The following is a 13,874-nucleotide window of genomic DNA, read 5'->3' as shown; positions in this document are numbered from 1 at the left end:
AACAATGAAGTGAATAAATTAAGATTGTGGCCAAACAAAACAGTTTTGATAAAGCAATGTATTTAGGAAAAGGCTTAAATCCACATACACTAGCAGTATAGAGAGGATACTTTTCATGGGACAACCCCTTTAAGGTTAAGGTCACATGTAGATAGAGATCACACATATACATTGAAGGGGCAAATTTCTGCAACATAATGAGCATGCTGCAAATTTGAGTAAATGATTTTCCTGCCTCCTTCACTAAGGATACAGCAGAAGGTGTTGTGTATTCTTCTAGGCATTCATGGCTAACAAAGTGTCGGATATGCACGAACTTGTATGTTTTGAACACCATTGTATATTTTGTCTAGGAAAACCTTTGGTTTAATGACCTTTACTCAGTCTATTTGTACTGATGGCCTGAACACCCTTTAGACTGTTTCAACTTTGGTTATCAATATTTTTGGGAAGATTGCAATGACAATGAGTTGCTGTCCCTGCTAGAACCAGGTAGGGCAGTATGAGACAAGTGTTACATTGTGATTTACTGTACGTGGTGTAAAGCACATTACATGTTACTGTCATATGGAAGATGAACAGCAGGGTGCTCCCTACAGCAAGGAACCTGCCACGGGATACATAACAGAAGCTATGCTTATAAACTACATAAGAAGAGAAGGTGTGCAGAGTTTTAAAGATGTTCTTTAACAGCCTTAGTGGTGACAGTCTGTTTATTGATGGCGGCCAATGGATATGACCACAAATGCAGAAACTTTCTATGGTGTAGCACTTGTCAGAATCCCAGTCATGATTTCCTTATTGTGGCCAGCTTATCTTCTCGTGAGTGTCCTTGCCTGCTTTTGTGTTCCTACAGTAGAAGATAACCCAGCCACAATAAGGAAATCATGTTGGATTTCTGAAAGAACCAAGTCACTGAGGATTCCTACACTAATGATCATATCCATTGGAAACATATCAAGACAAAAGCCTGACACCACTAAAATGGATAAAGAAAATCCTTAAAACTGAAAGATTTTTGTTTATTTCTATTTACAAAAAATTTTATCTTTTGTCTACAAATATTATATATGGTTTGTTTGTGGGAAAACTCCTTTAAACTGGGGACACGTGGAGAATTAATAACAGATTAACTGTGATGGAATTGACAGCAGCTAACCTAATGTCATGCATAGTTAGGTCTGGGCGATTAGCCAAAAATAACCAAAACAGAACATCAACCAGGATAACCAACTTGATTTTGTCGGTTATTACAATCTTTGCATTTTTGTTCAGACCACTGATGTCTTAATTAATATAATTAGCTATAATATAATTCGCAAGGGCCCAGGGAAGGTGATCAAACATAACAAACTCTGTTACTCACATCTCCTGGGCTTCGGCGTGACTCCATGCTGTCATCGGTTGTCAGGAACTGCTGGGCCACGTTGTGTGGACGCTGAGGCCCAATTGTAAGTCACAGTGGCCCAATTAATCGCAATTTTGATTTAGATAATAATTACCCAGCCCTATATAAAGTAAACATACAGTTCAAAGTGTCTTGTGCTTCAGGTTTTGAATCTGAAACTTGTCAATTATTGCTGCGGGTTCAGTCATGGTTTTTGACCCTTGATTGACGGTTGAAAGCAAAGCAAAGGTTGAAAGCCAGGCTCATGGGAAATGTGGCTGAAAGCTGTTTTTATTTTTTGTTTTATAGTTTTGCTTCGCCTTTGTCTAAAGTGGGATAGCAACTAGACCCATATGGCTCTGGCCTTAAGAGGGTTGGCTGCTTTCAGACCAATTTTGAGATATCAATGTTGTTGTTTCTATAATAAAAAATATACAATTTTCCAATCTATTTTCTGTATCAATTCCTCACAGTGTTCTAGATCTCTGCTTGCTGTCATTCATTCTGCTTACTCCCAGTGGATAAAAATCAGTCCATGGTCATGTGATATACTGTCCATAGTCATGTGACATACACAGAGGCCTACAGTTCGTTACCAGGCAGATGTCTGATTACTGTGTTTTGACTAGTGAGCTGTGCACCTGTGTACTCATCACATGACCATGGACTGTATAAATCACATGACCATGGACTGTTTTTTATCCACAGAGTGAATGAAAGCAAGTAGAATTCTAGAAAACCGTGAGGAATTGATACAGAAAGTATATTGGAAAATTGTACATATTTATTATTATAGAAAGAATAAAATTTGTCTGTCAATACTGGTCTAAAAGTGTCCAACTCCTCAATTCTTATGGTAGCCATACTACAGTATTGGGTAGGGACTGGGGTTGAGCCAATCCTGACTTTTCAGGATCGATTTTAAAATCCGATTTCCGATCATTTTTCATTTGAACCCGATCTCGATCCCAATTCCAATCCCAATGCAAGTCAATGGGATTTTTTTTATTAATCGGAGATCGGATTTTAAAAGCAATCCTATTCACTATACAGCATGGAATCTAAGAATTGTTAGAATCCACGCTGTGTAGTGAATCACAAAGTAGCCAGAGGATTTTTTTTTAATCCTCTGGCTACTTAGTCCCCCCTGGTGTCCACTTACCTCCAGAGATGTAAGTCACGTCACGTCTCCCCGCACTGTACCCGCCCACACTCTCCTAACCCGCCCACACTCTCCTAACCTGGCAGGGAGGGGGCAGCGAGGCGAAGAAGACTGCAGCTGGAGCGGCAGCAAGGCGAAGAGCAGCGGAGCAGCCATCTCTGGAGGTAAGTAGTTACTAGAGATGTTACTTTAGTCTCCCATTAGAATGAATGGAGGCAGTCGGCGCGCAAGGGGTTAAGGCTGTGTGCCGGCTGCTTCCATTCATTCCTATGGAACCGCAGCAGAGCCTTCACACTGAGTATACACTATATACTCAGTGTGAAGGCATTGTGGGAAATACTACCGATCTTGATCCCACCTTAAAAGATCGTGTTCGGAATTCCGATCGCGATTGTGAAATTTTCTCGATCGCCGATCGGAATCTGATTTTTTCCAAACACGATCGCTCAACCCTAGTAGGGACCTAATAACACCTTTTCCTTTGACATTGGATGATACTGTGGATACAGAGATGGTAGAAATATGTTATGGTTGTTGGATTATATGTTGGATTTATATTTGGTCCATGTCACTATTAGGATCACACAGAGAAGAGAACCTTTGCGCTTCGTTCAGTTTGTATATGTGACAAGTATTTTTAATGGATATTGAAAGTACAAGCTTAGCTTTTATAGGAGACAACAATAAGCTCTAAACTCCATTTCTCTCCACTCCAATGCACTTGACATAGTTTTATATAGAGAAAGATGCTTACAAAAAATGAGAAGAGGATGTGAAAGTATGCAAAATCTGCTGTGATGGATTATTTGGCCAGTGGTCAGAGTAATTTCATTTTATGCAATTTACCCTTTGCAGTCATATAATATTGTACTGCTGTTGTGGGGGACTTATGGAGGTTACCATCACACAGTTTTTGCTTTCCTAAAAAAAAAAAGCCTATATTACTTTACATTTTTTAATGACATTTTTTCTTGCAATTATTTTTCTATATTCAGATTTTGAAGCTGATTTTGAGACGCAATCTGCTTCAAATTTAGCGCCAAATTCCTTCATGTGAACATAATTTATAGTTCTGGCTCCCATGCACAAGAATTGAAATCGGTGCCAGCCAGGGACTGGTGTAGATATCAGGTATAAGTCAGATCCGTTTCTTTTCCCTTGTAGTGAAGTGAATGGCGGCTCCTTCATAGTTTGTTTTGCTTTCTTTGTCTTCGTCTTTGCCAACACTAGAGAAGACAATGTTGAACTAGTTGGATTTGTATCTTATTTTCAGCCTTGCCATGTTACTGTTTCCATCTGACAGCAGGCTTCCATCTCGTGTTTATGGAGCATAGTGGTTGTGGCAGAGGCAGTTCACTGACTTCATGTTTATGTATTGTACTATAACTAGATGTAGTGCCTGTCAAGTGTGTTGGTGTCTACAAGGTGACATTCTCCACCAAACAAAAAGAGCCTCACATATAACTTGTAACCCAGACAAATATAGATCTTCAATCAGGTTCCAGCTTTTATTTCTGTAGTGCAGGTTTGGCTCTGTTCACATCTGCCATAAGATTCCATTGGTTTTTTTTTAGGAGAGAAGTAAGGAAGTGAATGCAGCCGTATTTTTTTCCATCAAAATGACAGACACCTTGGGGAAACTTGATGAACTCCATAAGTTACTGGTACCACTGGTGTCCATCATGCAAAAAATACCGCAGAGTGTCAGATGTCAACAGAATTTTGGAATAAAGGATGTGATCTGATTGCCTGCTAAAACCAGGCGGCTTGTACTTTATATACAGTATATATTCTTAGCTTATGTTTATGAAATATAAAAAAACAAAAAACTTGCAAGTCTTCAGTAGTTGATACCTTTTTTAATGGCTAACTCATAATGATGACAGGATATGACGTTTTGAAGCTTACTCTGGGCTTCTTCTTCAGAAATATCTAAAAACACTTTCTGCAGGCTGCATATTTATGCACAACTGGACACATAGGGATATGATTACAGGAGGGAGGGGGGGAAGAGGCTTATTACTATATAAATATAAAAACAAATAATCAATTCCCAGTTCCCAGGTTCTTTATCTTTATGGCATGACCCTATTTAAGACTCTGGATAATGGAATGAATACATCACGTGGGTTCATGTCATTTTATACAAATCACTGAACTAAGACAGCCATAAAGATAAAGAACCTGGGAACTGGGAATTGATTATTTGTTTTTATATTTATATAGTAATAAGCCTCTTCCCCCCTCCCTCCTGTAATCCTATCCCTATGTGTCCAGTTGTGCTAAGGGTAGCCAGTGGAGGGACTGGCAGAGGGGAGCAGCTGAAGATCGGGGGGAGAGGTGGATTAAGAGTGCAGCGCAGTTTAAGGTGGACTGGAGGGGGGCGAGGGTGTTAGCTGGAAGTCCATGGAGAAGGGTGTTGCAGTAATCTAGGCATGAGGGCCTGGACGAGCGTCTTAGTCGTTTCAGGAGTGAGGAAGGAGCTGATTCGATGGATGTTCTTGAGTTGGAGGTGACAGGAAGTGTTGAGGGTTTGAACGTGTGACTTGAAGGATAGGTCGGGGTCCAGTGTTACTCCAAGGCATCGGGCCCGTGGGACAGGGGTAAGTGTGGTTCCGTTGACTTTGATAGATGAGTCCGGTGGAGAGGCCATACGGGGTGGGGTGAAGATGAACTCTATTTTCTCCATATTGAGTTTGAGAAAGTGGGAGGAGAGGAAGGAGGCTACGGCCGCTAAGCAATCTGGAACTCTGGCCAGCAAGGAGGTAATGTCTGGTCCAGAAATGTATATTTGGGTGTCATCAGCATAGCAATGATACTGGAAACCATGAGATTCTATGAGTTGTCCCAGGCCGAGGGTGTAGATCAGGGGTAGGGAACGTACGGCTCTCCAGCTGTTGCAAAACTACAACTCCCAGCATGCATACTTGCTCTGCTGTTCTTGGAACACCCATGGAAGTGAATGGAGCATATTGGGAGTTGTAGTTTCACAGCAGCTGGAGAGCCGAAGGTTCCCTACCCCTGGTGTAGATGGAGAACAGGAGGGGTCCTAGGACGGAGCCTTGGGGGACACCTACAGAGAGAGGGTGTGGTGAGGAGGTGGTGTGTGAGTGGGAGACGCTGAATGTGCGGTCGGTGAGGTATGAGGAGATCCAGGAATGGGCCAGGTCTGAGATACCAAGGGATGAAAGAATTTCTAACAGGAGGGAGTGGTCAACTGTGTCAAAGGCAGAGGAGAGGTCAAGGAGGAGGAGGACAGAGTAATGGCGCTTGGCTTTGGTGGTTAGTAGGTCATTAGTGACTTTTGTTAGGGCAGTTTCAGTGGAGTGTTGGGGTCTGAAGCCTGACTGTAGTCTGTCTAAGAGCAGGTTGGACGAGAGATAGGAGGAGAGTTCTGACTGGACGTGTTGCTCAAGCAGTTTTGAGGCGTACGGGAGCAGTGAGATGGGGCGGTAGTTAGCTGGAGAGTATGGGTGTGACTGTGGCATGTTTGAAGGCGGAGGGGAAGGATCCATTGGCTTTCACATACTATACTTGCCCATGGGTATGGTATGTACTTGTAAATATTACCCCAGTGCTCTGCTCATTTATCATGTCATGGAAACAGAATTGATGAGAATACGATATATGAACTATATGAAGCTGGGTAAAGAAAGCGCTGTAGAAATATTGAATACAAGTACATAAAAGGTATTGCACTGAATGTACTAGTAAAATGTCACGTTTGTCAGACAAAGACACTAGATGACTAATGATGAGCTATAATCACCTCTTCGGTTCTTCTTATTGCTCACATCACTACAATAGGCTCCAGCATGCAAGCAGTTAATGTGCAGTGTACAATGGGGATTAGCTGACAACATTGAAAGCTGATGCAAGCAGATGTTGCAGGGCTGTAACCCTTTCCATGCCTGTAGGATTAAAGACAGTAAGTAAGACTTCAGTGTCTCTAAAGCTCGCATTGAGTTCCAGGTGTCAAGTAGAGATTGAAGGTTCTCAGTAAAAGCAAAGCCATATCACTGAATGCTTATTATTCTAATGACAAGGACATTAGGATGCGTTCTGTTCCCGTATCCAAGGTGACCTGAAAATTTTCTAAATTGGTATGATTAAGTCTTAATACTTGCACTTCTTCTGATCTTCAAGTAGCAGGAAATGCCTTTTATTAGTTGGGGATTTGTAAAGATAGCTTTCAGTAAAATAATCCAAATTACCAGTGTTAGAAATTCTCTTCAGTCCTTTGTTACCTATTTCTGGTAAATCCAAGGACAGACATTCAATTGCTGCCTCTGCAGGGGCTTTTGTTCACCTTTGGAGTTGTCATCCTCCTTTCCTAGACCACTGAATAAACAAGTCACATGTGCATGGAGCTTTATGGCAGCTTGAAGAGTCCCTACAAGTCTGGAGCCTTAGGACTGGTTCACATCTATGTTCGGTATTCCGTTCGAGGAGTCTGCTTGGGGAATACCGAACCCATTAAAAAGCAACTAGCTAAGAAACCACACAGACCCCATAGACTATAATGGGGTTCTTGTGGTTTCCGCTCAGTGTCTGCAAGGTACTGCAAGCACAACTTTTCTCTCTGCATGTTTCGTACGGAAACCACAAGAACCCCATTATAGTCTATGGGGTCCGTGTGGTTTCTTCGCCTATCGCTTTTTAATTCATATAGGTTTCCGTTCAGGGGTTCTCCAAGTGGACTCCCTGAACGGAATACCGAACGCAGATGTGAAACGGGCCTTAGACACTGTGAATGCTATGGATTGATACTTCTAGGGGAGAATTACAGTGGATTAATTGAATTGTATTCTTGTGCATAGAACTGGAGGGACGTAGTAGTCTATGGACACTGTATTACAGAACACCGCAATACAACCAAGCCAAAGCAATACATGACTATACAACTTGGCAAATTACACAACTGCTGGGGGTGTTGTAATGTGTCACATAAGTGGTCTCACAACTTTCCAAGTTGTAACAGTCGATTGTAATGAAATTCCATTTCTCCAGTTCTGTCTTGTAATAACTAGTTTCATAATTAGCATTTTATGAAAAAATGCCGCTGCAGTTTTTTTTTTTTAGCTAAATTCAACATTGGATCCAACAGGAATGGAAAATATAAATCCTTCCTATTTCTTTTAAATCCATTTCTGTGTTTGGCTGGAAAAAATTGCAGCCTTAAAAAATAAATTAAAAACAACTATAAATTTTTTTTGATAAACTTGCTGCATCTTTACATCAAAATCTGGTCATGCACATTACACTTTTGTTAGTGGAAATAGTCAATTTGGGGCCATTTTGGCCAACCATTCACCATGAAAATACTACAAATGTTCATTGGCAACGTTGGCCATGCAGAATATTTTTGGCTGATGGTCAGCTGAACTTATGAGCTGCTTTTGGCCTACCGTCAGTCTATTTGTGCAGACTCGCTCTGCCTTGTTTGTTTGTTTTTAATACCTAAATTGTCCCAATTTACTAGGTCCACTTTCTCATACACTTCACTTTTTAGAAGTGATGGTGGCAACATAAAAATGTAAAGCGTCACAAAACTTTTGCACAAGTAACCCCTTGTTCACACCTGTGTTTGGTAATCTGTTCAGGGAGTCCGCAGCGGGACCCCCCAAACGGACTACCAAACGTATTTGCAAGCGCTGTGCAGTAAAAGCACACGGACCGCATAGACTATAACGGAGTCCGTGTGCTTGCCGCGCGCTACCCGCACGAGTCATGCGGAGAGGAAAGTAGATTGTGAAGTACTTTCCTCTCTGCATGTTCCCTGCGGAGATCTCGCAGCAAGCACACGGACCCCAATATAGTCTATGGGGATCCGTGTGCTGTCACTACACACCACTTGCAAATGCGTTTGGTATTTCGTTCGGGGGGGTCCCCATGCGGACTCCCCTGAACGGAATACCAACGCAGATGTGAACAAAGGATAAGCCAAAACTTCAACTTTTGGGACTTTTTGATACCAGGATTCTTGATACATTCCTCGCATTGTGAGTCAAGCCATCCATTTTATTGGAAATTCTCAGTAGTAAATGATGGCTGTGCTAAGATAACTCAGTGGTTAGCACATTTTTGGCATTTCCCAGGTCCTTGGTTTGTATCTGACCACAAACAACATCTGCATGGTGTTTGTATGTTCTCTTCATGCTTGTGTGGGTTGTGCTCGCTTTGATTTCCTCCCACGCTAGGAAAGTAATAGATAAATGGCTTCCTATACAATTAGCCATAGTGTGTGGGCCTGAATCCCTCCTGGAACACTGACTAACGTGAGGTTCTGTGTACAGTGCTGTGGAATATGTTGGTCTTATATAGACACTGAGTAAAAAATACAGGCCTGGCAATATTTGTGGTTTGCGTTGCCTTGGATCCCCATGTGAATTGGCCCCATTCACTGGAAAGTGGAATACAAGGGTTTTTATGTGGATTTTGCCACAGAGTATGCATCAAAATCCATCTGAAAAATGAGACATGTGAACATGCCCTTCAAGTTAGAGACAAAAAGTACAGCTTTCACATAGCCTATTATTTGGCGAATTTAATTAAGACTATCATTCGCTATACCTATCTTAATCCATTCCCAGGGTGGTGCAAGATGTATCAGAATTATTAGGAGGCTTCAGCACATCTTGGGAGGTCCTCATTCTCCAGAATTGAAAGCTATGTCACTCGGGGACTGGTGTAGATGTCAGGTATAGCTAAACATACGTTTTTCTGACATGAATTATAGTAAATTTGATGGGGTTGATCAAAAATATGGGCTGTGTGCCAAAGTTGACGGCAGGGGCACACTCTCCATGATGAAACCTGAGGTGATGGACTCAGGCTGCCAATGGGGGAGCGTGTCCCAATTAGGGGTGCCCCATCATGTACCCAAAAATAGTTGGGTGGGTATCTTTTTATCCGGCAGCAGAGAGGTTAGGTTCACCCCTGCTCATAGGATTAAACGTTGTCACTGACAAATAAGGCTGAGACAATTGGTTGTCTGCGGTACTTTGTTCATGACTGTGCTGCTTCGGTGACAAACACTGACTGGAAAAAAAATAGCTCCTAATTACTCGAGTTCTCGGCGTCATTTGCAGTTCAGAAGTGAAAAGCACATCAGTGACGGCCTCTATCAACACCGCGCTCAGCCTCTATTATAGCAAAATATTATTTCTGACTAGTGAATGAGATGGTGAGCGGATGGATCTGCGATGTGGACAGTCATTATTACATATTGTACTGCCGTGTAAAATGATATGTGAGAGGGAACAGGCCCTGAGCATCATGACTGCTCTGTAGTAGAGGACCTGCATGTTAATAACTTTCTTTCATATTGAAATTGCTCTAATAGAGGTTTGATAGACTTTTAGAGCAATGGCGTATTCAGGCCCCATTGTTGAAGTGTGTGTGTGTGTGTGTGTATGTGTGTGCGTACTTTACAGTGTAACACTTTCTTGCCTGACAGAAAATCTCAGACACTGGTACAAGCACTCCTCTAGACAGTGACAGGCTTGGGACCATTAGGCCCACTAGAGGAAATGGTTGTGGGCCCACCCTAGAAATACAAAGAACCTGTGCACATCCATTCTGACATTAAAGGAATTGCCCACTTTCAGACCAATATTGACAAACAAATGTACAATAAAAAGATATACAATTTTCCAAGATACTTTATGTATCAATTCCTCACAGTTTTCTAGATTTCGGCTTGCTGTCATTCATTCTGTTACTTCTAGAGGATAAAACTCTGACCATGGTCATGTGATTTACGGTCCATGGTCATGTGATTTACGGTCCATGGTCATGTGATGAGCACACAGGTGCACAGCTGATTACCAGGCAGATGTCTGATTACTGTGCAGATGTAGCAGCTCTGTAGCAGCGAGCTCTGTGTTCAGCGCACAGCCAGATGTAGCAGGGCTGTGCGCTGAACTTTGCTACATCTGAGACATAGCAGAGCTGGCTGTGCGCTGAACACAGAGCTGGCTGTGCACTGACCTCTTCTACATCTGAGATCGGACCACAATGGAGACTGCTGTGGACCGAGCATAGACTCTGCCTCCTCACAGACGAGCCTCCGGCAGCATTGATTGGCCAATGCTGTACACTGTATGGCATTTGGCCAATCAACGTTGGTCAATGCATTCCTATGAGAAAAAGGCAGCTCCCGCATAACGCAAGCTGCCAGGGATCCCGACTAGCACATAATGGGCTGCCACAAGATGTGCTTGTAGGTGAAGTTTGAAAGTGATGAGACCTTGCCAGCCCGAGCTAAATGCGTAAGTTCAATGCAAACACATCGTAGCAGCGCACCATATGCTAGTCGGGATCGCTGGCAGCTTGCAGTATGCAGGAGCTGACTTTTTCCCATAGGAATGCATTGACCATACTCTTGCATGTATCTCGGGCTGGCAAGGAAGGTATATAGAGCCCCAAAGAGCTGTTTGAGTAAGATTCCTACCTAAATAAAGCTAATCCCTATCTAACCCTGCCTGTACAGCTATCCCTGTCTCACAGTCACATAGTTCACAGTCTCATATGAACCGAATCTGAAATCCACTATTCGTATAACGTAGAGGTCACCTGATTTAGCCAGCCAATTACTTTTTCCGATTTTTTTTCAATGCCTACGTTTTCCTACTTCCTATCCCACCTCCCCTGCACAGTTATTGGTGAAAAAAAAACGCCAGGGAAGGTGAGAGAGGATACGAATTTTTAGTGCGTTTGCCGCGTGGTATTCGATTGGAATCGAATACCTCAAACAGCCTGATATTCGATCAAATACCAATTCGATCGAACGCCGTTCGCTCATCTCTACTGTTAAGAGGAGAAAAAAGACCCTAGATGCCAAATCATTTTTTATAGGGGGCCCACTGGAGAATCCTCTGATATTCTGGTGGGCCAGAACATCCCTGCTTCTAGGTACACAGTTCTCTACCAGGGATACTACCTGCACATGTGTACTACAATTATGGATGTGTTCCTAAACAGGTTCAAAGGTCCAAAGGAATACTTATGTCTCATTACAAAGACTTCACCTAGCGTAAGGAAACTTCACCTCAAAGAGGCTCCTTTGCAGCATTCAGGGACTTATTAGATCCTGCATGCCCTGTTGAAAATTCTAGAAAAGGAATATGCAAATAAGTTCTCCTTGGTGGAAAAGGGGAACTTGCTCTAGCACGACCTTTTGGAAGGTCCATTACAATCAATCATTGCCTGCTGTTTCTAAAACCTAGTAGCATAATCTGGAAAAAAAAAGCCAAAACAGAATAACTTCCAAAGGAGAAGGAGACAGCTGTTTTGAAGTCATTGCCTCTTACCAGTGAGAAGCATGGTACTGGCTGTGTGAGAAATCCTACATATGGTACAGAAGGGGTACTATGTTTCATTAAGGAGACAACACCTTAAAAGTGCACATTGCAGTGTACAGAGACTCATTAATCATGCATGCCCTGCTAACAATGCTGGGAAAGGAATATGCAAATATGTCCTCCTTGCTTTATTCACATATTATGCCCCTAGGTTTCAGGAAAGCCAGGAATTTATCTATAGAGAGCTATAGAAGAAGATAGCACTAGAGCAATTTCCTCTTTTCCACCATGGAGGACTTAGTGGCATATTCCTAAACAGTCTCAAAGCACACTGCAGGAAATTTATCAAGACTGACCTTTCCTACTGTACTGGAGGGAAGATGCACCTAATAATATGCGCCAGAATCTCAAATCTACGCCAGCTAGAAGCTGTCATAAAACACCTCCTAGATGTCTTAAGTTAAAGGGGGGGCCTGTCTAGTAATAGACGTTCTTTAATCATTCTGTAAAGGCTTGGGATGCCCCAGCCACAAAATAAGGTATGAATGGAATTCATTTTATTCCATTAAACTAATACACATGGGCATGTAAGATTTAATGGCGATTTATTTCCAACTTTCAGCCCTGTAGATTGTTTATTGAGTAACTCTTTAAAGGGGCTCTATCAGCAAAATCATGCTGATAGAGCCCCACATATGCGTGAATAGCCTTTAAAAAGGCTATTCAGGCACCGTAAATGTTAAATTAAACTACCCCCCCCCCATTTTAAAATAATAACCTAAAACAGAATGTGATAAACTTACCCATCGTGCACTTTGGGCGGGCATTCAGGGTGCGCCGTCTTCTTCATCCACGCCTCCTCTTCCTGCGATGTCCTCGGGTCCTGTCTTCCTCCGGCGCTCGCGAACTGACATTGCTACAAAAAATGGCCTTGGCGCATGCGCAGTAGCCGTAGTAGAAGCCGCATGCTACTGCGCATGCGCCCAGGCCATTTTTTTTTTAGCAATGTCAGTGCAGCGCCGGAGGAAGACGGGACCCGAGGACGTCGCAGAAAGAGGAGGCGTGGATGAAGAAGACGGCGGACCCTGAATGCCCGCCCATTTAAGTTTATCACATTCTGTTTTAGGGTTTTATTTTAAAACAAGGGGTAGTTTAATATAACATTTACGGTGCCTGAATAGCCTTTTTAAAGGCTATTCACGCATATGTGGGGCTCTATCAGCATGATTTTGCTGATAGAGCCCCTTTAAGGCAGGGTTTCCCAACTGGGGTGCTTTGGGAACCCACCAGTAGGTCAGGACCATATGCCTTCATATAACATTATCTGTATCCATAGGATACTTTTTTGTCTTTTGGTAAAAAATTATTTGATAGGAGTGCCTCAGGAGTCTGAAAATTTAGGGAAATACTACTTCAAGCCCCGAAGAAATATATTATATCCATATTATCGCAATATCTGCTGCTGTGCCCAGAAATAATCGGTTCATAACCTCAGCCAGTTGCAGTTTTCATCCACAATATAAAAAGGCATCAAAAGTTGCATTTTTTTCTTTCTTTTGCAAAAATGAGGTTGTTACAAGTTACAATTTTTTATGATGATCCTGAGGCATACATGATCCTGGAAGACACTGGTGTACTGTAGATTTCAAAGCAATAACTATATTGTAGTTGCTTTGCCGTTTTTTCCAGGTCTCTACTCACTAGTTATTCTGTTAGAAATGGACATTGGAACCTACAGAGCTCTCTCATATGTCATATATCAACCAGAACTTATAACTGGCAGTATGGACATTGGAACCTACAGAGCTCTATCATATGTCATATGTCGACCAGAACTTATAACGTAATGTAAGTCCAAGGTCACGGACAAGCTCGATGACTTGCAGTATTTTTATCATTTACACTGATAACGTTATTATATGGCATATGTATCCATGTTGCGTCACCTAGGGCTGACTACCTCAATTACGTAACACAAACGCACAATAAATTCATAGCCTCCTGGTGAAACTCTGTGTAG

This window comes from Leptodactylus fuscus, chromosome 6, assembly GCF_031893055.1.
Source record: "Leptodactylus fuscus isolate aLepFus1 chromosome 6, aLepFus1.hap2, whole genome shotgun sequence".
Lineage (NCBI taxonomy): Eukaryota > Metazoa > Chordata > Amphibia > Anura > Leptodactylidae > Leptodactylus > Leptodactylus fuscus.
Note: the sequence above shows the minus strand (reverse complement) of the source record.